Source organism: Panthera onca, chromosome F1 (genome assembly GCF_046562875.1).
Source record: "Panthera onca isolate mPanOnc1 chromosome F1, mPanOnc1 haplotype 2, whole genome shotgun sequence".
Lineage (NCBI taxonomy): Eukaryota > Metazoa > Chordata > Mammalia > Carnivora > Felidae > Panthera > Panthera onca.
The window spans coordinates 24,568,124-24,582,853 of record NC_138355.1 but is presented as its reverse complement, the minus strand read 5'-3'; the positions used below and the strand labels follow the sequence as shown (position 1 = coordinate 24,582,853).

Sequence of the window (14,730 nt, the reverse complement as noted above, 5' to 3'; positions counted from 1 at the left end):
CAGTCAACAGAATATTATTCAGTGCTAAAAAGAAGTAAGCTATCAAGCCATGAAAAGACATGGAGAAAACTGAAATGCATATTAGTAAGTTAAACTCATCTAAAAAAGTTACATAACTTAGGATTCCAATTATATGATATTCTGAAAAGGCAAAAATTGGCAACAGTGAAAGAGTAGTGGTTGCCAGAGGTTAAGGGAGAGGTAGAGATGAGTAGAGCACAGAGGATTTTAAGGGCAGTGAAACTATTCTGTATAATACTACAAAGGTGGATACCTGTCATGTCATTCATTATATATTTATCAAAGCCCATAGAATGTTCAATCACCTAAAGTGAACTCTAATGTAAACTATGGACGTGGGTGATAAGGATGTCTTAATGTAGGTTCATCAGTTGTAACAAGGGTACAACATCTGGTGGGGGATGTTGGTGGTGGAGGAGGCTGTACGTGTGTGAGGAGAGGGGGTCTATGAGAACTCTGTGCTTTCTGCTCCAATTTTGCTGTGACCTTAAACTGTTCTCAAAATTAATTTTTTAAAAAATAACCTCAGCCTATAAACAAGGGCTTTTGATTTTAGCTGTTTTCCTTTTTTAATTTGTTAACATATTAATTCTACTCCCTTCACAGATGTTTCACTTCATTTTTAGTGATATAAGAAAACAACCTTCACCACAGGAGCCACAAGATGGGTTTGCTGGAGGCAATGCATATTTGTTTACTGACTATTCATTATCATTGGTAAACATCTTTAAGGTTGAATGTTGCAGGCTGAATAATGTCAGATGCTCATTTCTTAACTAAGATCTCTCTGTACCCTAGGGACAATGATTCTCTTGCAAACATCTGAAGAATTTATCCCTTCTCTCATCCCTTTCCTATCCAGAGATAGTATTCACACAAGGCCTCTTTCTCCCTTTGTTGAAACTGTATTCTCATGTCTCAGAGTATGCTTCCTTTCCAATTACTTCAAAGAGAGCCTCAGAGTTGCTTGCTTCTAAAGCTCTATCTCTACCTCGTAATCGAACCCAAATCTCAAACCCACTTTTCCAACAGGATCTCTTCATTTGACCATATTAAAAACCAAACTGCTCCTCCACACACACAAAAATTGTTTTCCTTTAATATCCTCCATGAGAGTTAACAGGCTTACAATGCACACAGGTGTATTGTTTATTAGCATTAATCGACATCTCATGCGGTACATAGTTTACTTGAATGTTTCTTTTACTATCTTTCTCCCCCACCACATATGTCAAGTTTGCAAAGATAGCTGTGTGTCTCCTTTTTTTCATGGTTATAGTGACTAGAACAGTGCTACTAGTGATCAATAAATCTTGTATTGAATAAATGGGTGAATCTATCTTTTGTGAAATCAACTTTAAAAATTAGATGATCTTTACTTCATCTTGTAGTCATTTCCTAAAGGTGGAATCTCCAAATAGAAGGTACCTACATTTTTAAGGCTCTTTTAAAAATGCAACGGTTATGGCAGACACTGCAGGAGTCACTAGCTGTGTGGTGCCTGGAACTGCTTGGGCCATCTTGTACAGATCAGTATATCTATGATATAAGCAAGGAACGTTAAGAAGAACCTGGGTCCTTGGGGAGCCTGGTTGGCTCAGTCAGTTAAGTGTCCGACTTCTGCCCTGGTCACGATCTCACAGCTCTCGTGAGTTTAAGCCCCACGCAGGGCTCTGTGCTGACAGCTCAGAGCCTGGGGCTGGATTGTGTATCTCTTTCTCATTCTCTCTCTCTCTCTCTCTCTCTTTCTCTCTCTCTGTCTCTCTCAAAAATAAGTAAACTTTAAAAAAAAAAAAAAAGGAGAAGAAGAACCTGGATTCTTGATGGCATGATTGAGAGAGTGTCCTGATCAGTTTCCCCTACAGTTTGCCCTACCTATGGAATTCTTGCTAAATGACCTCCAGTAGCTACATATACGCAGTTGGGCTGAACACACATCAATTTTACTATTCTTAGTTTTTAAACATATAGTCTTAAAAGCAGTGATAACCATCATGTCCCATCTGTCAAGTCTGAACAGCTTCTCATTGCTCTTGAAATAAAATCTAAACTCTTTACAATGGCCTATAAATTCTTTCTCACTATGATCAAGTCACACTGGTTTTGTGTGTCTGAACTGCATCTAACATTTTGCTGCCCAAAGGCCTTTGCATTTGCTGTTATTTATCCCGAGTGGTTTTCCTCTGTATGACTGAGTTTATTTTTTTATTCTCAGCTAGCAACTCAAAAATTGTACCCCAGTTACTTTCTCCATTATATATTCATGTTTTTTTCACTGTATTTTTTATAACCTAATTTTTAAAATTTACTTAGTTTCTTATTGTCTCTTCTTTCTCAAATATATTTGTCATGAGAGCACCATCTTTGTTCTGTTCACTGCTGTATCTCTAACACCAACTGGGTACATGTACCCAATTCATGGTCTGTGCTTAAAATATTTTTTGAACAAATGAATAAGAATATGTGATGAAGACAAAGGTTACATGAAAAAAATGTTTAACTAGATAAAATCATTTTGAATACATATTTTTAAACGCCCACAACAAAAATATTAAAAGAAAAATTATGCTAAGGAAATTTATTTGTCAAATAATTACAGTATTTATTAAGTAAAGAACATGTACAAATGAATAAAAAAATCTAAACATACCAATAGGCAAATGGGTAAAAGTATGATCAACTAATTCAATAAAGAATTGCTTAGTAATCATAAGAAAATATAGTTTGCACTAAGAAGCAAAAATAATGCAAATAAAATCAAGGAATCATTTTGTCTGAAAAATTAATAATAATTTAGTAATTAAATACTATTGGTAGTGTTCATGTATTGAGTTGCCACTATATTCTAAGAGCTCTTAACCTTTTTATATTTTTACATACATATGTGTAATGAAGAGAAAATGGTCACTGTTAGAAATGTTCAAGTAACAGCAAGAAGGCCAGGATGCCTGGTAGGCAGGGAGTCAAGGAGACCTTGGGAGATGAGGCTTGAGAGACAGTGTTATATACCTGGTAAATAGTGGGCACTTAATGTTTGTTTGAAGAGTAACTATCTTAGTCATGCTACTGAGGGTAATTTTAATTTTTATCTTTTTTGCTAATCTACCTTTCTATATTTTTGAAACAAAGGCATATTAATTTTATGGTAAGAAATAAGTAATTTAATAAAAATGTATTTAAAAATGGAGTATCATCAAAAGTAAGACACAGTAGATTGTGTTGTGTTAGATACTAAGAATGCCTAGTTTCTTCATAGATACGAAGCAATTCCTTTTCTTTTTCTTTTTTGAGTGGGGGCGGGAGGTGGCAATTGCATCTTTGTTGGTATGCAAGGATAATTTTTCAAGATAATGGACTTGAATGGTGGCACTCATTCGACATATATATATACACTGGAATTTTAAAAAATTCCTGTATAATTAACATACAGTGTTATATTCGTTTCAGGTGTACAATATTATGATTCAACAATTCTATACATTACTCAGTGCTCATTGCAATAGTGTTCTCTTTATCCCTCTCACCTGTTTTACCCATCTCCCTACCCACCTCCCCTCTGGTAACGATTTATTCTCTATGGTTAAGAGTCTTTTTTTTGGTTTGTCTATTTTTTTCTTACTTTGTTTTGTTTCTTAAATTCCACACATGGGTAAAGTCATATGATGTTTGTCTTTCTCTGACTGACTTATTTCACTTAGCATTATACCCTCTAGATCCATCCATGTTGTTGCAAATGGCAAGAGTTTTTATTCTTTTTTTTATGACTGATTAACACACACACACAAACACACACACACACAACACCTTATTCATCCATTCATCTATTGATGGACACTTGGGTTGCTTCCATATCTTGGCTCTTGTAAATAATGCTGCAATAAACAATGGAGTACCTCTGTATGTCTTCTTTGGAAAAATACCCATTCATATCTTCTGCCCGTTTTTAACTGGATTATTTGTTTTTTGGGGTGTTGGGTTTTATAAGTTCTTTAAATATTTTGGATACTAACCATTTATCAGATATGACATTTGCAATTATCTTCTCCCATTCAGTAGGTTAGCTTTTAGTTTTATCGATTGTTTGCTTCTCTGTGCAGAGGCTTTTTATTTGATAAAGTCCCACTAGTTTATTTTTGCTTTTGTTTCCCTTGTCAAAGAAGACATATCTAGAAAAATGTTTCACAGTTGATGTCAAGGAAATTACTGCCTATGCTTTCTTCTCGGATGTTTATGGTTTCAGGTCTCACATGTAGGGTTTAATTCATTTTGAGTTTATTTTTGTGTATGGGGTAAGAAAGTGGTCTCCTTTCTCTTTTGCATGTAGCCTTCCAGTTCCCAGCATCATTTGCTGAAGCGACTATTTTTTTCTCACTGCATATTCTTGCTTCCTTTGTTTTAGATTAACTGACCGTATAATTGTGGGTTTATTTCTGGGCTGTCTATTCTGTTCTATTCATCTATGTGTCTATTTTTGTGCCAGTACCATACTTGTTTTATGTTTATTTTTGACAGAGAGACTGAACATGAGCAGGGGAGGGGCAGGGAGAGAGGGAGACACAATCTGAAGCAGGCTCCAGGCTCTGAGCTGTCAGCACAGAACCCCAAATGGAGCTTAAACTCATGAACCATGAGATCATGACCTGAGCCGAGATCAAGAGTTAGTTGCTTGACTGACTGAGCCACCCAGTCACCCCAGTACCATACTATTTTGTTTACTACAGCTTTGTAGTGTATTTTGAAATCTGGGATTGTGATACCTCCAGCTTTGTTTTTCTTTTCCAAGATTGCTTTGGCTTTTCAGAGTCTACGAATTTTAGAATGGTTTGTTCTAGTTCTGTGAAAAGTGCTATTGGTATATTGTTAGGGATTGCATTAAATCTCTGGACTGCTTTGGGGAGTATGGACATTTTAACAGTATTTGTTCTCCCAATCCATGGGCATTGAATATGTTTCCATTTGTTTTTATCATCTTCAATTTCTTTCATCAGTGTTTTATAGTTTTTAGAGTACAGGCCTTTTCACCTTTTTGGTTAATTTTATTCTCAGGTATTTTATTGTTTTTGGTACAATTGTTAATGGGATTGTTTTCTTGATTTATCTTTCTGCTGCTTCAGATAGATAGATCTGCAACAGATTTCTGTACATTGATTTTGTATCCTGTGACTTTACTGAATTCATTTATCAGTTCTAGTCGTTTTTTTAGTGGAATCTTTAGGATTTTATATGTATAATAAACTTTCACCATTTCATCTGGAAATGGTGAAAGTTTTAATTCTTCTTTACAAATCTAGATGCATTTTATTCCTTTTTCTTGCCTGATTGCTGTGGCTAGGTCTTCCAGTACTATGTTAAATGAAAGTGCTTTGAGTGGACATCCTTTTCTTGTTCCTGACCTTAAAAGAATAGTTTCAGTTTTTCACCAGTGACTATGATGTTAGTTATAGGTTTTTCATCTATGGCCTTTATTATGGTGAAGTGTGTTCCCTCTAAATCTACTTTGTTGAGGGTTTTTATTGTGAATGGTGTTGTACTTCATCAAATGCTTTTTCTGCATTTCTATTAAAATGATGATAATGGCTTTTATTCTTTCTTTTGCTGATTTTGTGAATCAAATGAATATTGATTTGTGAATATTGAACCATCCTGGGACTAAGTCCCACCAGATTGTGGTGAATGATTTGTTTAAGATACTGTTGAATTCAGTTTGCTAATATTTTATTGGAGATTTTTGCATCAATGTTCCTCAGAGATATTGGCCTGTAGATTTTTTGTAGTGTGTTTATGAGGTTTTGGTCTCAGGGTAATGCTGGCCTCATGAAGTGAAACTGGAAGCTTTCCTTCCTCTTCAATTTTTTGGAATGGTTTGAGACTAGGTATTAACTCTTTAAATGTTCAGTAGAATTCACCTGTGAAGCTATCTGACCCTGAACTTTTGTTTTTTGGGAATTTTTTGATTACTGACTGAATTTCTGGTAATCAGTCTATTCACAGTTTCTATTTCTTCCTGATTTAGTTTTGAGAAGTTATGTTTCTAGGAATTTATCCATTTCTTCTAGGTTGTTCAATTTGTTGGCATATCATTTTTCAAAATATTGTCTTCTAATCCTTGATACAAGGCAGTTCTTTTCAGTATGTTTATATTTCTTCCTTTCATCTCCTTATCATGTGTCCCTTATTTTCATAGCCTAATTTGATGTGATCTAAAATACTGAAATCTCCTTTAAAATTTTTTTATTTTAATGTTTATTTATTTTGAGAGAGATAGAGAGCAAGCGGGTAGAAGGGCAAAGAGAGGGAGACAGAGAATCCCAAGAAGTCTGCTTACTGTCAGCACAGAGCCTGATTTGGGGCTTGAACTCACAAACTATGAGATCATGACCTGAACCAAAATCAAGATTCAGACACTTGACCAACTGAGCCACCCCGGTGCCCCTGAAATCTTTATACTAATGACCCTATCATTATATCCAACATAGTTTAATGAAACAAGCATTTAATTTTAGAGACTGTCCAACTTTGGACAAATATTATGTTAGTCCTTAGTTCTTCCTCTACTCAGAAGTTGGTAATGAAATTAAATGACTTCTTTGAATTATCAGAAGATATCTAAATGCAATACGTTTAGGCTTTCTGACATCCTTTACTTCAAATGCAATCTGATTATTATTGCGCCCAGCCACGGATACTTTACATGCCTTAGATTTCCACTGTTCCATTTTCATTTTTAAAATTTTATACTTTGAACTATTCTCAGATCCATCCTTGGGCTGATCACAGGCCAATATGGCATTCAACAGTTCAGAACATATCTCCTTTTTGTGGTTTAACCTGATTCCATTTTGGTATTATTTGAAGAGTTGCAAATGCTGTTTTTACATTCTTCATTTGGCATTTAAGCAAAATCTTACTCTGTAAATCAGCTGTTTTCACTTATAAGTGATGCATGTAAACTGTTTTAGAAGCGAATGGAAAAAAATCTATTTAAAGAAGATGCCCATCCCCAACTTCCTTACCAATTGTTGTTATGTAAAAAATAATTTAGAAAAAAAGAAACAAAAATGGTAAAGTGATATAATGGGTGCATTCAATATTTACTAGGCCATTTATTAGCCATTCCCAAAATTTAACTTCAAGGAAACCTAATACATTAAGCTAAATCTTGTATCTATTTTTTCTTTCTTCATTGTATTCAACATCTGTCCTTTTTTATTGCTGTGTATATTTTATGAAATACTTATACAAGTTGGTCAGAGAGGGTCTGTTTATGCAAATGATAGCACACCTTTGTCTCTGAACTGTATTATGAATAAATTAACCACTGAAACACACTATATGTGGCCACTTTAATACAAAGCTTTTGAGCTTTGCAGTAAGAAGCTATGTAGTAAGAAGGCAAAGAAAGCTGTATACTTACTTCATAAAACCTCATTCCTTCTTTTGTAGTGTTTAATAGAAGACACTTTAAACATTATTACCATGGATTTGTCACTCATCTCTATGCTAGTAATTGTTAATAGAGGAAAATATCCAGTATCAAATATTCATTGTGGTCCAGCAATTAAAAATAATTTAAAGAAGTTAGGATTATAGTGTTTTAATGAGCACTTGTGTGATTATAAATGTTCTTGTACCATTTACTGAATATCTATTTGAGGTGAGGCATAGGATAGAGTATAATTTCATGTTCACAATAGCTCTAACTGATGCATGTTTTAAAGTCTTCTGAGGGAGGGGTGGGTGGGTGATGGGTATTGAGGAGGGCACCTGTTGGGATGAGCACTGGGTGTTGTATGGAAACCAATTTGACAAGAAATTTCATATTTAAAAAATTTTTTTAAAAAGTCTATTCTATTGGCAATAACACGGGGCCTCAGGGAGGACTAAGGCCACACAGCAGTGAATTATTTACATATTTGTTTTTCCAACTATTCAAAATAAGCTATCTAGCAGCAGGACTCTGTATGGTTAAGAGTCTGGGTTCTGGATTTAGGTTCTGCTAATATCTTGTTGTCTAGCTTTTGAAAAAATACTAAACTTCTCTGTCCTCTGTAAGTGGGGATAAAAATACACTAATATCATAAAACACCTAGAACAGTGCTTAGCACATAATTAACACTCTGGAAATCTTAGGTGATTTTATATTTATGTATTTAGGTGTCATTAATATTCATCACAGAAGAAATCCATCTTACTCTTACTCCCATGGGTGAGGCACTCTATACGTGTGTTCTAATGTCCTTAGTGTTCAGCATCTCTGTGCATTCATGGGACTATGGGACAGGTGCAACTGCTCTAAGAAGTGGCTTCTAATACTTCCAGCTGGAGTCTTCCATGGAAGAGATTCAAGCAAATTCATACTATGTAATATTTTTTAAATTTCCTTCCTCCCTTCCTCCCTTCCTCCCTTCCTTCCTTCCTTCCTCCCTCCCTCCCTCTCTCCCTTCCTCCCTCTCTCCCTCTCTTTTCTTTCTTTCTTCTTTCTTTCTTTCTTTCTTTCTTTTTTCTTTCTTTCTTTCTCTTTATTTTATTTTATTGTCATTTTTTATTAAAAAATGTTTTAATATTTATTTTGAGAGACAGAATGTGTACGCAAGTGAGCAGGGGAGGGGCAGAGAGAGAAGGAGAGTGAGAGTCCCAAGCAGGCTCTGTGCTGTCAGTGTGGAGCCCAACATGGGGCTCCATCTCACATCTGTAAGATCATGACCTGAGCTGAAATCAAGAGTCGGATGCTTAACTGACTGAGCCACCCTGACGCCCCACATAATATGTAATATTGATTTGAGGATTACATCAGGCTTTTTTATAGGAAATCTCTTGCTGTATTAAATATCTAGTGTATATGATTCTCATTATTGGTAATGTCATGTAAATTTTCTAGAATTGTTATACAATATGGGAATATATCAAGTTTCTTTTGTAGTGAGTGGTGAGGTTTCTGAGAATGTCAAATTTTCTCATGTAGGTACTAATCGTAAATCTTTTGTGAGCAGACAATAGGCTGTACAAGTGTGGGCTTCTCTCAGTGTCTTTGGAGGAGCCTGTAGTGGTGAGGGGCACTGAAGCTTATAATGAAGCTTAAACTTTGTTATCTTCACAGTAAATCAACTTTGGAGTAAGGCCATATAAAATATATTTTAAATTTTAATCATTTATTTGTTTTTATTTTAGTATTTTAATTTCTGTGTTCTAAAATTGACTATGGGTAATAGGATCAAAAAGCATTTAAGATTGTGGAGTGAGAAATGTAGTGGTCATGGGTTTTGTTTTTCCTTGTTTAGGAACTACATGTCCAGTCCAAGCTTGCTATTTCTAAAATTCAGTCATGGGTGAGAAAGGAAATCAAGATAATGCCGAGCAATTTTATCACAAGCGTTTGAAAACTTAATTCAATCCATATAACTAAGTGTACTCAGTAAAGATAAAGAATGCAGATACTTTGGAGATAAGACTACAAAATTGGTTATCCTCACACAGAAATACATTTTTCCAAAGGTTGGCAAGTATATTGAAACAAATAGGTGCTCAATGAATCTTTAGTGAAGAGGAAGGATCTGGACCACTAGGGACCTCTCCAGTTATTACACAATTTCAGGAGCATGGCCACATCTCTGCACAGTAATAGCTAACCTTCACATAGGCTTACTGTCTAATGGGTCCTGTCATAAGCTTCCTCATATTAACTTATTTAATTTCTAAAACAACTCATAGAGAAAGGTAATATTACCCTATGCATTTTATGGATAAGGACACTGAGGCATAGAGCGACTGCCTCATTTGTCACACATACATTACGTGGCAGAACTGGGATTTTAACCAGAACCATGTGACACCCGAGTCTGCGCTCTTTATCATGTGCTAAGATAAAAGGGCAAAAGCTTCTTGTTGTTGATTATGAAATAACCCTGGTAAGTTTGTAGAGAAAGCTTTACAGATATATTTTTTTAAACATCCTATTTAAACAAAAATATAAACTCTTTTAGGGAAGAAAAGTAGAATATTCAAATAAGGATTTATTCAGGTGCCTGGTAGCTCAGTTGGTTAAGCACCCGACTTCAGCTTAGGTCATGATCTTGTGGTTCATAGGTTTGAGCCCCACGTTGGGCTCTGTGCTGACAGCTCGGAGCCTGAAGCCTGCTTCGGATTCTGTGTCTCCCTCTCTTTCTGACACTCCCCTACTGGTGTTTTCTCTCTCTCTCAAGAGCGTGCACACACACTCTCTCTCTCAGTAATAAATAAACATTAAACAAATTTTAAAAAATAATAATAATAAAATAAGGATTTATTTAGGGGTACCTAGGTGGCTCAGTCAAGCGTCTGACTTCGGCTCAGGTCGTGATCTCACAGTTTGTGGGTTCCAGCCCCGTGTCAAGCTCTGTGCTGACAGCGCAGAGCCTGAAGCCTGCTTTGGATTCTGTTTCTCCTTCTCTCTCTGTCCCTCCCCTGCTCATGCTCTGTCTCTCTCTCTCTCAAAAATAAATAAACATAAAAAAATTTAAAAATTTTTAAATAAGGATTTATTTAATGAACGCTTACTAGAAAAGTTTTGTTAATTTTTCTCAGGATGTTATATCATGACATAATAGTATTGTATTATATTGTATTGTATTATATTATATTTATTATATATTATATTATATTATATATATTATATATATTATATTATATTATATTATATTATATTATATTATATTATATTATATTATATTCACACTGGAAAAATCACCCTACTTAGCCCAGCTATAAACTATATGATGGGTGATTGCTTTGGCCATGTTATCTCTGAAAATAAATTTGTAGATGATTAATATTTGTCTTCGCATCAAATCATTATTTATTTTTAGGCAATTCATGCCAGATGAAAGGCTATTTTGTAGCAGAGACAACCCTTGTCTGCTTGCTGTGAGGTATGTGGCATTCTAGCAGCCTCTTGTACTAAGTAGTGCTAAATCTTTGGTAATGCTTTTAATCTCTATGGGCCAGAGTCCTCACATGGAAAATGCTTTGTACAGTTTATTTCAGCTTGAAAAATTCCTATGATGCCTCCAGAATAAATAAATAACCAAATTAGAAAATAAAAGAGTGAATTTAAAAATGCATGTAGATTAAGAAAAACTATATAGTTAGGGTGCCTGGTGGCTCAGTCAGTTAAGTCTGCCTCTTGGTTTTGACTCTGGTCATGATCTCCTGGTTTGTGAGTTCGAGCCCTGCATTGGGCTCTGTGCTGACAGTGTGGAGTCTGCTTGGGATTCTCTTTCCCTCTCTCTTTGCCCCTCCCCTGCTCTCGCTCTCTCTTTCTCTCAAAATAAATAAATAAATACAAGAAAAACTATATAGTTTATATTTAATAGGGAATTCTAAGACATTTATTTATTAATTTGTAAAGTTGAAATTAGAAAAGGGCTAAATTTAAAGAGTGCCTAAAATCAGCAATAATTATTACAAATATAGACTCTAAATAAATATAACTCTGGGAGCATTTGGGAGGGAAAAAGTTAGAAACATTTTTAAGAGATAAGATTAAACATATGACAAATACCTTTGATAGACCAACAGAAATTTACTTTACTTTTATTATACTCTTTACTTTTATTATACTTTACTTTTATTATACTCTTACCTGATTTTTTGAATACTTTTTATTTTTGTCAAACATGAGAACACTATGCCCACCGTTTTGCACCACACTTTTATCACTACAAAATATGCCTTGGAAATAATTCCTTAGCACATCCTACCACTTCCTTTAGACAGCTGAATGGTACTCCGTCCTATCAATCTGTAATCAGTTTTTTGTCGGTTCCATATTTATAAACTTGATATCGTTTCCAGTCTTTTAATATCATAAACAATGCTGCAAGTAATATACTATCACAAATATTTTCCTCATCTGTGTGAATATAACTGTAAGAAAAATTCCTATATCCAAAAGACAGAATACATAAAGATATTTTTTTGTTTGTATTTTAAGGAAATTGAAACGCAATTGTTTTATTTATTTATTTATTTAATACAATCATTCAGCCAATGTCATTTAACTAGTTATCTGTTGAAGCTAGGGATTGTTCTATATACACATCTATGTAGTATGTATATGTGTGTGTATGTATGTATGTATGTATGTATGTATGTATGTATGTATAAGGATACTTCCTCAACTGTTGGGAAGGTTAGTGGCTAACACCTTTGCTGTGAGTTTTCTGCAGTTCAATGACTCCCTTCTGCTCAATACTACTCCCTTTGCCACCTAAGGATTCTGTTCCCCAGAACATTCTTTGGTAAACTGCTTTTGTGAAACTCTCCATTTCAGTGAGTGTTTCCTGAGGAACCTGAGCTAAGACACTGCCTACTTGTCCCCAGCAGGGACCCTGGAGCTAGGGGTCAGACTTTCACAACCGGAGGGGAGGCTTTTGAATGGGACTTGGCTCTCCTTCAGCTCTTACTACCTCCTTCTCCTGTGTGATGGCTCATGGATAGTCCCCCATGTGGAGATACTGGAAAGAGAAGGAGGGAGAATAAGCTTTACCATCTTCCTTTCTACCTTCCCCAGGTGTAGTCATGAGTGGCCCAGGTTTTCTTAGGGGAAGCTCCTGCCAGACTTGCTCTCAATGAGTTTTTATCTCACATAGATATTGGCATTTATACATACATACTTTCATACAAACATATAAAATATACACATACATACTTATATTTGTAGTTATACTTTTGTGTATACATAGTTGTTATCATTGTTTAGAACTGTTTTTAATGCATCTGTACTCGTCAAACTTTTCTATGTCTTTTATGGTTTGAATATGAAGAAAAGCCTCTCCACTAAAATCCTTTCATACTTTCATAAGAAAATTTAGTTTTTCATTTTATCTGCATTAAATGTTTGATATATTTGGGATTTGTCAACATCCAAGGAATTAGGTAAGAATACAGTTGATTTTTTTTCTTTTTTAAATAGCAAAACAATTGTCAAAATAGATATCCACACTTTCTTATGTATTGGATAGTTTGCCATTTTCCTTTATTGCAAAGGCTGCCTTATTATATATAAATTTCTCTTTTTGGATCTATTTCTGAATGCCTCCATTTCATTGATCTTTTAAAAAATTATTTTTAACGTTTTATTTATTTTTGAGACAGAGAGAGACAGAGCATGAACAGGGGAGAGGCAGAGAGAGAGGGAGACACAGAATCGGAAGCAGGCTCCAGGCTCTGAGCCATCAGTCCAGAGCCCGACGCGGGGCTCGAACTCACGGACCGTGAGATCATGACCTGAGCTGAAGTCGGATGCTTAACCGACTGAGCCACCCAGGCGCCCCTTCATTGATCTTTTTTATTTGCTAATGTTGTACAGCTTTAATTACTGTAATTATGGAATTGATGTAAATATCTGATAAAGCTAGTCCTTTATTACTTGTATATTTACCTATTCCTGTCTTTATTTTTCTACACAAATTTTACAGTAAGCTTGTCTTATTCCCTCAAAAAAACATATTTGTATTTTTATTGGGATTACATTGCATTTATAAAATAACTGAAGAAAAGTAAACACAAAGGGGTGCCTGGGTGGCTCAGTTGGTTGAGCATCCAACTTAGGCTCAGGTTATGATCTCACATTTTGTGAATTCAAGCCCCGCATCAGGCTCTCTGCTGTCAGCACAGAGCCTGCTTTAGATCCTTGGTCCTCTCTCTCTCTCTGCCCCTCCCCTGCTCACGCTCTCTCTCTCAAAAATAAAAATAAAAACATTTTTAAAAATTTTAAAAAAGGGAAAGTAAACACTAAACCTTCTTTTCTGAAAAAAGATGTATACATTGCTATATTTATTCAACTTTATTTAAAGTCTCTTTGGCTATAGTTTTCATTATATAATTTACACATTTAAGTTTATTCCTAGATATTTTATTGTTGTTGCTGTTGTAAATCAAATCTTTTGTTTTACTACATATTTCTAATAGGTTATAAAGAAAGTCATTGTAGGAAAGCTATTGATGTTGATATTTGCAAATTAATCTGTATCTAGCCATCTTAATTATTATTTACAGCTGAATATCAGTTGATATCCTTGAGTTTACAGACATACAATTTTACCATCTGAAATAAATGACATTTTATCTCTTATTCTTCAATTTTTATGACTCTTCTTTTTCCAAATTACTTTGTCCAGTTCTTCAAGAGTTATGGTAATAACTTAAGGTAGTGGGCATGCTTTTCTTGTTCCTAATGTTAGTGAGAATATGAATATAGTTTCCCTGTTAGGTATGATGAATTTTGAGTTTGAAAAAATTTATTTTATTATGTTAAAAAATCTATCCTTCAAGTTTTATGAAGATTGTATTTTTAATCAGTAATGGATGTTTAATTTTATCACATGTCTTTTGGCATCTATAGTGATGATTAAATGGTTTATTTCCTTTGACCTTTTAGCTATATCAATTATAGTTGATTTCCTAACAATGAAAATTTTTTGGAAAAACCCCTCTGAGTCACAGTGAATTATTCCTTTTACAAGCTGCTAGATTCTGTTAAATAATCTTTACATTAACATCAATACTTGGGAGGGGGCCAACATGATGGAGAAGTAGGGGGATCTGAACTTCCCTCATCTCTCAAAGAAGTGTTGAAGCCAAAGGACTTTGAACTCTGAGAGTCTGGGAGGAAAACAGACAGTGGCTTCCAGCGACCCACCAGGACAACCTGACTGGCCAAAGGTACATGAT

General features: G+C 34.9%; 1 protein-coding gene across 2 annotated transcripts in view; it reads left to right on the top strand.

Annotated features, from left to right (window-relative positions):
* Positions 1–13,857, top strand: part of LOC132686119 (uncharacterized) — a 30,018-nt gene extending 16,161 nt beyond the window's left edge. For both annotated transcript variants that reach the window (XR_014136420.1, XM_078441103.1), the window contains exons 2-3: positions 10,863–10,925; positions 13,153–13,857. The gene's annotated coding sequence lies outside the window, so the exon portion shown is untranslated. The remainder of the gene's footprint in view (positions 1–10,862; positions 10,926–13,152) is intronic.
* Positions 13,858–14,730: the final 873 nt, after the last annotated feature.